We start from the raw sequence: 13,194 nt of genomic DNA on the forward strand, positions 1-13,194 counted from the left end.
ACTTACATGTCTCCAAGACCTGAGCTCTTCATTTCCCATCTCTTAGCTCTGCCAAAGCCCCTGGCCTTCCTTTCAACCTGGACCTGGTGACTAAGACAGAAGCAGCAACCTACCTTCCTCCTGACTCAATACCTGTGTCCTGGTAACTGCTAGGTGCCGATTGGCCAGGGCCTACATGGAGCATAGGACCAAGAATGGTGAGTAGATGGTTCCCTGGGGCTGCACTTATGAAGAATGGTGAAAGGAGTGGACAATGGGCAGCAAAACCCACAGATGCCCATATCCAAAACCCACGATCCATTTTAGAGTGGAGAGAATTGATGCTAGTGGGCAAGGTTGAGTGACTTGCTCACGACACAAACTCATTACTTGGAGGGAATGCATGATTAACACACAGCTAGACCCTGCACGCTCTGGAGTTTGACACCTTGTATGGCTCTGAAGCCTGTGTTTATGTTCCCTGCATGACTTTGACTTGATCACCTGTCCCTTCTAACCTTTGTCCCCTGTGGATCTGGCATCCCATGCTTAACCTTCAGCAAACTTGTTAGATGAGAGCAAAATTCAGCAATATCATTACTGTTGCTAAATACCTAGCTCTCTTTCTTTTCAGTATGTGCTGCAAGTGAGAGTAAGCCCAGTTCTGCTCAGCCATCATCTCACTGTGATCCCTCTGGCTTATTTACACGCCAGGGCTCTGCTTCTCATTCCACACTCAGGAGGTAAGGGATGCCTTGGCCCGAAGCATGCAGTTCATTTAACAGTTCCGACCCTCTTCCACCTCTGCCGTGCTTCCCCCAGTTTCCATTGTTCTATGCTCTGTTATAAAGCAAATACTTCTTTCTGCTATACTGACCCCAGATATTCTATCAGTTCACTTGTGGGACTGAAAGCCAAGTATTTATTCAGGCTATCTATAAACAAAGTCTGCTTAGCGAGGTTGTAGCTGCAGACAGGCTGCCAGATTGCCTTTTATAGAACTGGTTGTTTTTAATTTTTTAAAGTGGCAAGGTCTTTTAAACATCATATCATGGATGGCACATGATTTCAGCACTCTGATAAATTATCTGTTGTCATTTTAATCGATATTTACTTCTAGTTTTGTCTATCTTTTGTCACTGTATTATATAGTCGTAGGAATATGTAGTTGTAATTTTATTTTGTTTATTTTATGTACATTAAAGATTTTTCTTTTTTTTTTTTTAACCCTGGACTTCACTGTTTTTAACTGGTGCTTCATATTCAAAAGTGCTTATTTGTTATTCAATAAACCTTTGTTTAATAATTATAATTACTTAACTATTCTTCTATGAGTTATTCCCAAGTTTATTACTGTAAATAATTTTGTACATACATCTCTCCTGACCTTCAAATTATTTTCTTAGGAGGAATTCCCAAAAGTGAGATCATTAGGACAAACATTTTTATAGCTGTTAAAGCCAACAGCCACCCCTGTGACAGTTGAACCTGTTTTTTCATGATCCTCTTCACTGATGAGATAAAATAAATTTACTTATTTATTTACCTATTTACTTAATTATGGTAACTACTAAACTCCCTCAGTGAGCTGGCTTTTATCTATCTCTCCCTCCTAATTTTCTAACTCTTGGATTTCCATTTCTCCCATTTCTACCCAAACAAAATATCATTTTTTATGTGCTTGGTACCTTGTTCTGACATTAAATTCCTACTACCACTGTTCTGCACTGGAGCCAGATGCTGGGTACATGGTCAAAGGACCATTGTCCACCATTGTCTCTTTGCTTAGTGCTGTAAACTGAATTATGTCCCCTGGCTCAATTCATGTGGCGAATTCCAACCCCCAGTGTGATGGTATATGGAGACAGGGCCATGGGAGGTAATTAGGGTTAGAATAAACCATGCTGAGGTTGTAAAAAGACACCAGAGAGTGTCTGAACATGTGCTTGCTCTCCGTCTCCCTCTTTCCTTTTCTCTCCCTCCCCATCTCTGCCTTTCTCTCTTCCCCATGAGAGCACACAGCAAGTATATAGCTGTCTACCATCGCAGAAGTAAGTTCTTATCAGATACCAAAGCTACCAGAACCTTGGCCTGGGACTTCCCGGACTCCAGAACTAAGAAATTAGTGTCTATTGTTTTAGCTGCCCAGGCTATAATATTTTGTTATAGAAGCCTGAGGTGACTGACTTATAAACTCAGGCTCCATCAGTCTTACCATCTGCAATCCTACCATATAATGCAATGCATATCTAAGTAGGTAACTTAGAATTTCTTCCTTTTCCACCTTTCTTATTTACTTTCCAAGACAGCCTTGTAAAGGTGCTCATTTTCTACAACAATAAAGGTCAACAGGGACATGTACAGCATTGTAAGTAGTTCAGGATGTTTCAAGGGTGAGGAGTGCCATGTGAGGGAAGTCAGTGGACAAATGATGGCTCTCAGAGGCCAGAGCTGAGGGCCTCCTATGCCAGGCTCAGGAGTTTGGCCTTTGGCCAAGTGAAGTTCGAGTTGGGAAAGTTTCAGCAAAACAGCAACAGGGTGAGATCACCATGCTAGAAACAGCTCTGACAGCATGGAGTGGGCAGGAATCCCAGCAGGAGATGTGCAAAATCAAGTGTGATAAAGGCCTGAGAGAATGCAAGCATAGGCATGAAGGATGACAAAGGTCAGGGGCCCCAAGAGATCATTAACCCCCTTATTTTAGAAGAAAGTGAGGTACAGGACAGTAAAGAAAATTGTCCAGGGATTCAAGCTAGTTCAATAATCTACTCTACAAACAACTATTGAGTCCCCACTGTGCTTAGCAACAGGCCTGGAGATGCATTGGTGTGCAAGAGACATGTTCTTGGTTCATAGATTATTAAGGGGGTGGATATTTTCAAAGTAAGTAATCACAGCCACACTCCAGAGGAGAGGCATGGGGCTTGGTGAGGTCCAGATCATGCTAACTGGTGGACCAAGGCTCAGGACCAAAGCATCCTGCTGCCACCACCTGCCTGGGCTGCCTCATCTGGCTCGTTTCCTGGGCATGTGGGTGATAATCTGATCACTGTTGGCTCATTTGTCCATCAGAATAGAAACTCACAAGGGGCAGGCCAGCCATCTGTAGCCCTTGTGCATACAATCTGACAGGTTAATTGCTGTTATATGATAATATTATGAGTAATAATGCTCTCATTTAAGTAGCTGAATAATGGAGCAATAAATATTACTTTCTCCTATGAAAAGTTGACCATAACTAGCTTAATTAATTACAATATTTTTGAAGGTATAAAGAAAAACAATTTTCTCCCAATACACTACTTTCTGACTATGATAAAGGCAGGAGTGTGTGTGTGTCACATTTAGTTGTCCTTTTCAATTGAGTGTTTTAATCATTGTACCCACTCTAGTAAAGATTCCTGTGGAGGAAACAAAAAGAAGAAAAGAATTTGCTATGATCCTGCCAGAATTAGACAAAGCATTTTTCATTTATGTTCTCTTACTTAATTTTTTTGAGAACATTATGGCTAGGCGCTTTGGTTCTGAGGAGAAGGGCACAGTCAAACAGGTATCAGAATGCAGAGCTGAGATTTGGATTTAAGAGTCTAATTCTGAATGATCTGCATTTACTGAGCGTATCTGGTTTGCTTGGAATTGTGCTGTGAATGTAGACTGCTGCTTCAGAAGAGACACGTGGCCAACACTAAATGAAAAGCAAAAGCGGTTAGAATCAAGAAACACTGATTCATAAGAGAGCCTATATGTATAATATAGACCATACGTCCTTTTTTCCTGTTTGTTTCTTATTTTTTGACACAGTATGACAGAGGACACTTTCGATCTTTTCCTTCTTCTGTCTGCAAGCTTCCCAAATTCTCCTCCCAGCCAATGTTTGGAAGAGGAGAGGAGCCTTCATTGCAGAGGGCTTTGATGGGAGAAGTGAACTGAAAGTTCATCTGGGTTTCCTCAGCAGCAGCAAGAGCCCTTTCAGTGACTGGGCAGTCATCTGGCTGCCAGTGGGGAGAAGACCAGTGTCCACAGAGGGAAAGAGAAGGCAATGGCTAGAGGGAAAAGTGGGGCTTTCCAGGGATTTGGCTTTATAGCCACAGTGGATGACACTGTATAGACATTCAAAGTTATTTTTTAACCTACTTAATTGAAGAAGCCAGGAAAGTAGAGCTTATGATTAGGCTATGTGAGTATCAGGAGAAGGAGGGATATAAGGCAAAGTTTTATAACTGGATGTTTGTATAACTGACCAGCTCCAAGTTTCTGGGTGGTCATGGTTTTCTCTAGCATGGAGTCTTGAATGGATTCAGCTTCCTCTGAAAGACTGAGACCAACTCATATCTCTCTCTCTCTCTGTCTCTCTCTCTCCCTCCCTCTCCCTCTCCCTCTCCCTCTCTCTCTCCCTGTGTCCCTCTTTCCCTGTGTCCCTCTCTCCCTGTGTCCCTCTCGGAAAGATTTCAGTTTTTCAGGCAGCCAGGTCCTCATCTTGCATACCCCACCGCCTTCTCATTCCCCCACCTGGTGCCACTTGATCCCCACAAACACAGCCCTGCTTCCAGCTTTCAAAGTCAATCCTCTGAGACCAAAGACAAGGGAGATGTAAGCAGCCCTAATCACACTTCTCCGGATCATTTTTACTCATCTAACTCTGCTCTGTTGCCCCAGTCTGATAACTCCCATGTCTCTGTGGTCCCAGAGTCCCTGTCTCGGTCACCCGCTCCTGCTGCCATCCCGTATTTGGCCTAGGTCTCTGGCTTGTTCTTCTCACTTCCCTTTGCCGTGCCCCAATCCACACGTCCAGGCCAGTGTCCTGATCCCACGCTCCCAAGGGCTCTGATCCTGTTAAGACCCTCTGCTTTCCACTTTATCCATTATGATTCTCCACCTTATTGTCTTGCACCTCCCATTTCACCCCTCCCCATTGACAAATACCTGAGGGGATGAAAAAAATGTCTTCAGACCATGTGAGTCCTACCTCAACCCCAGGCCTCTTTGCAGCTCTTTCCGCTGGAGTGAGGTTCGAATATTGTGTCTAGTCCTTGTGGAACTAGTTCAGTCCAGACCACAGTTTGGACTGTTGTGCCCTTTCCTGCCACAGTTAACTGTTAATGTCTAGAGTCTGAGGGAGGGAGATGCCAAATGTTAAGTAAAAACAGGTATATTCTGAAAATCTATTCATGTATCATACTTTTTTGGGGTTTTTCTAGAGGAACATAATCAATAGAAATACATGTATAATTTGCAAAGGGATTTATTAGGTAAGCTTGTGGAATCAGAGGTGGGAGAGTCTATGATGGCTCTCTGTGCACTGGAGAGCTGGAGGATCTAGTAGCTATGATCTAGTAGCTGTGCAATTTAAGATGATGGAAGCCACAGGACAAGAGGGATCAAGGATGCAGCATCAGTCCAAGGTCAAAGGCCTGGAAGATCACTGGAGAGTCACTGGTGTGAGTCTATGTTGGAAGGCTGAAGAAACTGGAGACCTGGACAATGATGGCCAAAGACGATGAAGCAAGGGACATACCCACCCAAGACTGGAGCTCTCAAAATGGGCACACTTTCTTCTTCTTTCTCCTTTTTTACACTCTCCAGGCTACAACCCTATTGGTTGGTGCGAACCTCCATCTAGGGTGGGTCTTTCCCCTCAATTTGCTGGACTACATGTCAGTCATCCACAGACCAACCCACAACTGTGCATTACCAAAATGTTAGGTAGTTCTTACTCTAGTCCAGTTGACCTATCACAATGAATGGTCACATCCGCTAAAGAAAAATTAACATCTTGGTTGATGCAGAAAAGACGTGAGGTGAAATTTAATATGCATCCCCTTTGGAGCTAGAGATAGAAATTTTCTTAATTTGATAAAACATATCAAGCCCAAATCTACAGCGAACCTTGTACTAAATGGAAAAACATTTAAAGATTTCCCTTTGACATATATACAAGTTAGCTCAATTTAGTTGTCCTATGGTATATACATATTTCAAAACAATATGATGTACGTGATACATACAGACCAGTTTTATTTGTCAATTTACATAAGTAAAATTTAAAAATATTTCCCTCTGATGCAATCCAAAAATGGGCATCTGAAATGAACCAGACATTTCTTAGACAAAGCAATAGAAGTAGCAAATAAACCTATGAAAAAATGTTCAACATCACTGGTCATTTGAGAGATGCAAATGAAAACAACACTAAGATTCCACCTCACCCCAGAAAGAATGGCTGCTATCATGAAATCAACCAATAACAAATGCTGGCCAGGCTGTGGGGAAAGAGGAACCCTGCTCCACTGCTGGTGGGAGTGTAGACTGGTGCAACCACTGTGGAAATCAGTCTAGAGATACCTCAAAGTAGTAGGACTGGAAGTCCCCTTTGCCCCAGCTATTCCCTTGCTGGGTATCTTCCCCAAAGAACTAAGAGCATCACAGCACAGTGATATATGTGCACTCATGTTCATAGCAGCACAGTTTGTAATACCTAACATTTGGAAATAACCCAATTGCCCACCAACTGGAGACTGGATAAAGAAAATGTGGGTTTTTTATAAAGTGGAGTACTACTCAGCCATAAAAAAGAGAAACTAGAGAGATATATAGCTAAATGAATGCATATTGAGGCAATACTCTTAGGTGAAATAAATAGGACACATGTGTAAATACCGAATAGTTTCTCTAGTGTGAGAAACTGAAAGTGCATATAAGGACTAAAAGGTATAATAGATAATGTGAAATAGGAAGGGAAGGGAAAGTGGGAGGGGTAGGGGTAGGAAAAAAGAAAGAAGGGAATGAAAAAATGGAAACCAAGTCTTTGTAAATAGGGAGGGATGGAGGGGTTGAAGGGAGGCCAGGGGAATGGGGAAAAAAATAACCAAGAGAGATTATGTAAAGGTAAAAAATTCCAATGATGAATGTCATTATGTTGTATAGCTAAAATGTACCAATAAAATTCATTTAAAAAATATTTCCCTTTGAGTTTGGAAGCAATTCTGCACTTCTAGTCAGAGTCCTACTGGAGATCCACACTAGTGAAATAAGGAAGATAAAAAATATAAGGCAAGATCTTAAAAAGGTTTTTAGCTACTATTATTTATAACTCTCACACTTCCAAAATACACCCATATATTCTAAGCTTCTGAAATACATTTATGAACTTGTAACTGAAGCCCAAATTCAAGTAAATTAGAACCTGTAGGTCAGCTGTGATGGAATCTAGGCCACTTGTTTTCTTTGTTCTTATTTTAAGATAACCTTTTCCTCACTTTTCTAAGGCCTGTAATTTTGCGTTTCTATTTTTTATTATAATGAGGGCATCATCCTCATATTAAGATCTGAGTAGAACACAGGAGATTTGAATTGATCGGAAGTGCCTCGGGTCTTTGGTGCTGGTTGACAGCTTCCTAAGCTTGTCTCGATGAGGTCCAGAATTAATAAAATGTGAATAATAAGAACCAAAGCTTATTTCTGATAATAAATATATACAGTTTGTTCAGATAGAGCTACCCAATTTGTTGGATCTCAAAAATATGGATATTGGTAATTTTTTTAAGTACTTTTAATTTTGAAATATGCAGACAAATGCACAAAATGTGTATGTACAGTGAAGTGTAGCTGCTAAGTGAACACCTGTCTTACTTACTTTTCTCTCACTGCCGAGACAAAATACCCCCAACACCCAAAGTTACAGGAGGAAAGGTTTATTTGGCTGACAGTTTGTAGAGGTTTCAGTCTGTAGTTGGCTGACTGGAAGGGAGAGTAGCACGTGGCAGAGGGGCATGACGGAGGAGAAACAGTTCCTTGCAGGCAGACAGTAAAGGGAATAAGGAACCTTAATAGCCTCTTTCTGCCCCTTTTGTCTTATCCAGACTACTTAGGGTGGGTAGCACTCACACCCTTAATCCTAGTGCCCTTGAGCTTAGAGCACTGCACCATGAATCAATTCCAGTGTCACACATTCTAGATCCAGCCACCTCTGAAAAACCTCCACTTCATTCGCAAGAAGCTTTAGGGGGGACATCTAGACACAAGCCATAACAACCACGCATAGAACATCCTCTCAGGCCAAGAAGCAGATTATTAGGGACACCACACAAGTACCTTATGTTTCTGTCATAAAGCAAGTTCAGATTTCTCAGCTCCTCTTGCTTTCACTCTCAGAAGCACTCTTGTCATGTGATGCTTCCACCCTGAGGCCCTCACCAGATACTGCTGACATGTCTTGGACTTCCAGAAGTGCTTCTGGGACTGTGAGCTAATAAACGTCTTTTCCTTGTGAGAAACTAGTCTCAGTCATTTTGTTATTGCAACACAAAACAGGGCAAGACAAGCATCAATCTCTGTCAAAACATTAGGCTGTGTCATTTAGAAGATGGTTTGTGGTCATTAGTAATGACTAAGAATTGAGATGGCTTTTGTAGTAAAATATTATTTATCATTAACTTCATTTCCACTTTAAGAGAATTGCTAGAGTCATGAATAAAGCAGATGTCATAGACATATCTCCATTTTCAGAAGACCAAATGCTAGGTAAATTGAGGGATTGATTTTTTAAAATGGCTATCATATTGAATATGTTGTGCTTGCGCAGCAGGCGAAGAAACCACTGAGCTAAATTCCCGGCCCTTGAACATGTTAAATCAATCGCAAAGAACTCTATTCTCAGTCTGTCCAGGGATAGAAAAAATACCAACTGTACAGCTATTGAGAGCTGAAGAATTGATACAGCATCACATTGCTGTCTTAGACTCAGGCAGAGTCAACATATTCCAAGTAAGAGCTGAAAAAAAGATGAAAAAGAGGTGATTAAAAAAAGTTCAGCAGCATATTCAGGATTCTCAAGAGGCTCTGGCCTCATATCTGTTTAATGAGAAAGACTTAAAGTTTTAGCCATGTACAATATAAATATGAGGCAACAATATGATGTGGCCTTTAAATAGCTAATGTGATTTTAGGTGCCTAGTGTAAATAAAGTAGCCACCGGGCCGGGGATTTAGCTCAGTGGTTTTGCCGCCTGCTGCGCAAGCGCAAGGACCCAAGTTCTATCCCCGGTACCAAAAAAATAAAAATAAAAATAAAATAGCCACCTCACTCTACTTACTGTGCTGATCTGCACCTGTTACACACAGCAGACCACTCTTCAATTTCTGGTTTCTCATTTTGAGAGAAAAATGATAAAGATTAGCCAGAGGCCAAGTAGGATCATGAACAATGTGGAAAGGAGATGATGAGATGACGTGGGAAGATGCAGCCTTAGAGGGAATGTGAGAGCTGCTGTTATGTATTAGAATGGCTCTCAGAATGCTTCTTTTCATTGATTGGCTGCTTGATCACTTTTCCAGTATGCTTCAAGAAGCAGAATAAGATGAAATTCATAGACTGGTAGATTTCAAGGTAAGAGAATCTTTACAGTCACAGCCAATACAATCTTGTAGGGGCTCATGAAGTAATGTATTAGGCAAAAGATTCCAATGGAGAAAAAAGAGCACACTTGCAGGGGCTGAGGTCTGTGAGAGGATACCTCATAAGTGGTCGCCAGCAACGGCCTTGGAGCCAACAGGTCTGCATCCAGTCTTCCTTTTCTATAGGAGATAGCTCTGTGCTAGGCAAGTTACTTAGCCTCACTGAGCATTTCCTTATTTATAAAATGTGCATAATAATGGTAATATACTCATGACAGGATTTTTTTGAATGATTAAAGGAAAGTTATTATTGGTAACCCACAGAGAAATCCCTTCAGTGGGGCCTTGGATCCTAAACCTGCAAGGCAGAAAGGATGGGAAGCTCAGCTTCTAATTCCTGGTAAATTCTCCTTTGTCTAGAAATCACATTTGCCTATGTTGAATGTTCCTATGAAAATTGAGGTAAATGTTATACTTTCGGTAGTCTGGTAGTCTAATTAGGAAAAATAAAGTTGTGGCTTAGTTTCCTCATTGCTGCCTATATTAGTCAGTGTTCTTGTCGCTGGAACAAAACATCCAACATCTTCAACTTAAAGGAGGAGATGTTTATTTTTGGCTCAAGAGTTTCTGTGGGTTCAGTTCATGGTCTTCCAGTTCCAAGGCAGAAATGGAAGGACATGTTGGAGGAAAGCTACTCACTATCTGATGGACCAGGAAACAGAGACAGAGGAGGAGCCTGAGACAAAAATATACTTTACCAGGTCACCCCCATGTCCTGGTTGACCCATGTCCAACCAGGCCCCACCTCCTAACAGCACATTCAGGTACTGAACCCATCAATGGATGAACTGATGAGTATGGCACCCCCACAATACAATCACCCACACACACATGAAACTTTTCAGAGACATTTTAAATCTAAACCTTAACACTTCCTTTTTCTCCCTTTTCTGTTATGGAGAAAATAATAAGTTCAAACCCAACTCTTACCCTACCTGCCCCCTCTCCTTACCTGGACATTCCTCAGTCGTAGACTCAGGGCAGAACCTTTCTGTATTCATAGGTGTAGTGTGTGAGACTGTTTTAGCTATGATAAAGTCCCACCAGCAGACATCAAGAGTAGGGCAGGTGGCACCAGGACACTGCATGACAGTTCATGTCACAGGGAGTTGAAACAGGAAAATATGGGAAGCAGAATTCCAGGATTCTTAGCCTCCAGTATAGAAGCTCTGTATCATTTCCTTCCCTGGAATGTGAGCAGGACTGAATATGGTGGGTATCATCTCTATGATTTGGTAAAAGGATGAAGAGATTTTACAAATGTAATTTAGGTCCCCCATCAGTTGGCTTTGAGTTAAATGGAAATTATCCTGATGGGCCTGTGCAAATCAGGTGAGCCTTTAAAAGTGACCGAGTCCTCCCTGAAGGAGGAGATATGAAGTACAAGAGATTTTCCTACTGACATATAAATGGTGTGATAATTAATTTTGCTGTTCAACTTGTTTGGATTGAGGAATGCCTAGAATCTTGGCATGGCATAGTTGTGAGTGTGTCTGTGAGTGTATCCCGAGATTGGCATATAAATCAGAGAACAGACCTGTCCTGAACATGGGTGGCACCAATCACTAGGCGAGGGGGCTGAGTAGAATGGAGACAGGAGGAGGGGAAAATATGTGGGCATGTGCACATTGATCTTTCTTGGGCAGGTACATTTTTTGCTTCTGCTGCCGCCTGTGGAAAGCAGACTCCAGGTCCTTCAGCCTTGCATGTGGACTTGTACCGGTGACTCTCCAGGGGACTTCCAGGCCTTCAGCCTCGGACTGGGGCTGCATCACTGGCCGCTTGTTCTGAGGCTTCCTTCTTGGACTGAGAACTACCAGTTTCCCAGGCTCTCCACCTTGCAGCTGGCCATTGTGGAACTATGCAGCCCTGATATTGTAAGACAATGTAATGCATCCCTTCTGTTATAATCAATCTGTTGATTCTGCTCCACTGGAGAACCCTAGCTAATGCATATGATAGATTGAATCCACAGTAAATGTTTCCATCACCTTGGGAACAGTGTGTGTGTTGAGATGAGATTTAGGATCGAACCTTAAGAAATACCTTTATTTCATCCAGAAAAGAGCAGACTGGTAAAGCCAACCAAGATGGAGCCATGAGGGGGTAGAAGGGAAGAGAGTTCTGTGCTGCCACGGGAGCTGAGAAGCAGAGTTAAGGCTACAGGGTTACCAGGAGATACTGCACCTGGCAGGGAAGCAAGTGCAGGACAAGGTCTGAGAAGTGCTCAGATTGATTGATTGGATGAGAAGATGCCAGGCGACCTTGGCCAGAGCACTTTCAGAGGAGGACCGGGGCAGAGGTCAGAGTGGGGGATCTGAAGTGGTAAATTATGTGATGAAGTAAGGGTAGCCAGTTGTTCTTTGAGGAACGTTCTCTATGGAGGGTGGGAAGAAGATAGGAAGAAAGAGAAGAAGTTGGGGTTGAACTTTGTGATGAGAACTTGAGCATGTGTGAATTCTGATGAGAAATGGTCAAATGGGCCATTTCAAATGGAGAGGCTCTGGGTTGCAAACATACAGCATAATGCATTTTTCATTTATTCACGTCACAACTTTCTTGAGCACTGGCCATTTGTAAGGTCCCAGGCCAAGTGGGGTTTCATAGAGGGAGAAAGTTTGCACATCCAGTTTAATAACTTTCCAGACTTTTTTTTTTTTTTTTTTTTGGTACAGGGGGTTGAACTCAGGACCTTGAGCTTGTGGGGCAGGCGATGGAACCATTGAGCTAAATCCCTGGCCCTCCAGCCTATTCTTAGAAATGTATTCAAAGTCATGTTAACAAGTTGGACTAAAATACCTTAGCCCCTTTCATCTGATGTTATTTGTTACTGGATGTTGTTTTATTAATTAGCCTCCAGGAGCTTGGTGGTTGGCTGTACTGAGGGTAATTAGTAGGCAGCACTGATGTAGCTTCTTGGCCCTCGGGAGGGGCAAGCACATGAACTCTGCGTTCTTGTGAAGCTGGGGAACTAGGGATCCTTCTAAAAGCAAGAACATTCCATACTTCCGGAAGCCTGAGGCTAAATTCCACGTGAGTGGCCCTGATGCTTTGTTTTTCTGCTCCGTTGACCTATCCTGGAAAAAGCAGGGGACAAAGCTCCACTTATTAGCTTTTGGACACAACAAACAGAAACCACCACGTGGTTAGGAAGGGAACTAGGTGTCCCACACTAATGTGTCCCAATCATCTGTATTAAAGCTGTGTTTGTTTTGTTTAATTTCTAATCTGTGGTAGACTAATGCTTACTGACCTTTCTGTCAGTGGACCTGTAACAAATTGTTCAGGGACCTGCACTCGCTCGTTCTAAGACCATGCTCTGAGCATCGTGGTTCATCCCTCTTCTAGTGATGATGGGAGTTCTGATTCCTTTCACGTATCCATCAGAGTGTCAGGCACTCAAGTGCTCAGTTCAGGGGCCACTTCTCCAGATATTCTGTCTCACTCATTCTTCCTTGGGGGATTGGGTGCTGGCAGCCTTACAGGGCATTTCCCCAAGACAAGGAAGGATCTGAATGCTAGGAATTTATTGAGAACTAATCCTAGAAAGTATTGGTAACAGATCAGGGCAGGGATTTGGAAGGTATCCTGAGAAACAGGGTGAACCTCACCTCCGAGTTAACCCACTCATGGCCTGGAGAAGCTGGGCGCTGATGCACCACACTCATTCGTAGCTTGGCATCTGCTCAGGAGGACAACAGTGCCTCCTCACTTCCAGCCTGTAGGGCAAGGTGGGCTCCAGGGGCCAGCTCAAGCACCCAGG

At 42.6% G+C, this 13,194-nt stretch overlaps 1 protein-coding gene across 49 annotated transcripts in view; it reads left to right on the forward strand.

Annotated features, from left to right (window-relative positions):
- Positions 1-13,194, forward strand: part of Zfat (zinc finger and AT-hook domain containing) — a 346,969-nt gene that overhangs the window by 57,951 nt on the left and 275,824 nt on the right. For 32 of the 49 annotated variants that reach the window (XR_015440115.1, XM_087183897.1, XM_087183866.1 and 29 more), the window contains 2 exons: positions 47-197; positions 614-722. The exons of 9 other annotated variants lie outside the window; for them this stretch is intronic. The gene's annotated coding sequence lies outside the window, so the exon portion shown is untranslated. Of the gene's footprint in view, positions 1-46; positions 198-613; positions 723-11,077; positions 11,309-13,194 lie in introns of all 49 variants that reach the window. 8 more of the 49 variants (XM_087183920.1, XM_087183902.1, XM_087183967.1 and 5 more) reach the window with 2 other exon arrangements.

This window comes from Heterocephalus glaber, unplaced genomic scaffold (assembly GCF_053883595.1).
Source record: "Heterocephalus glaber isolate CG9 unplaced genomic scaffold, H.glaber_assembly_v1.0 deba00000281, whole genome shotgun sequence".
Classification (NCBI taxonomy): Eukaryota; Metazoa; Chordata; class Mammalia; order Rodentia; family Bathyergidae; genus Heterocephalus; species Heterocephalus glaber.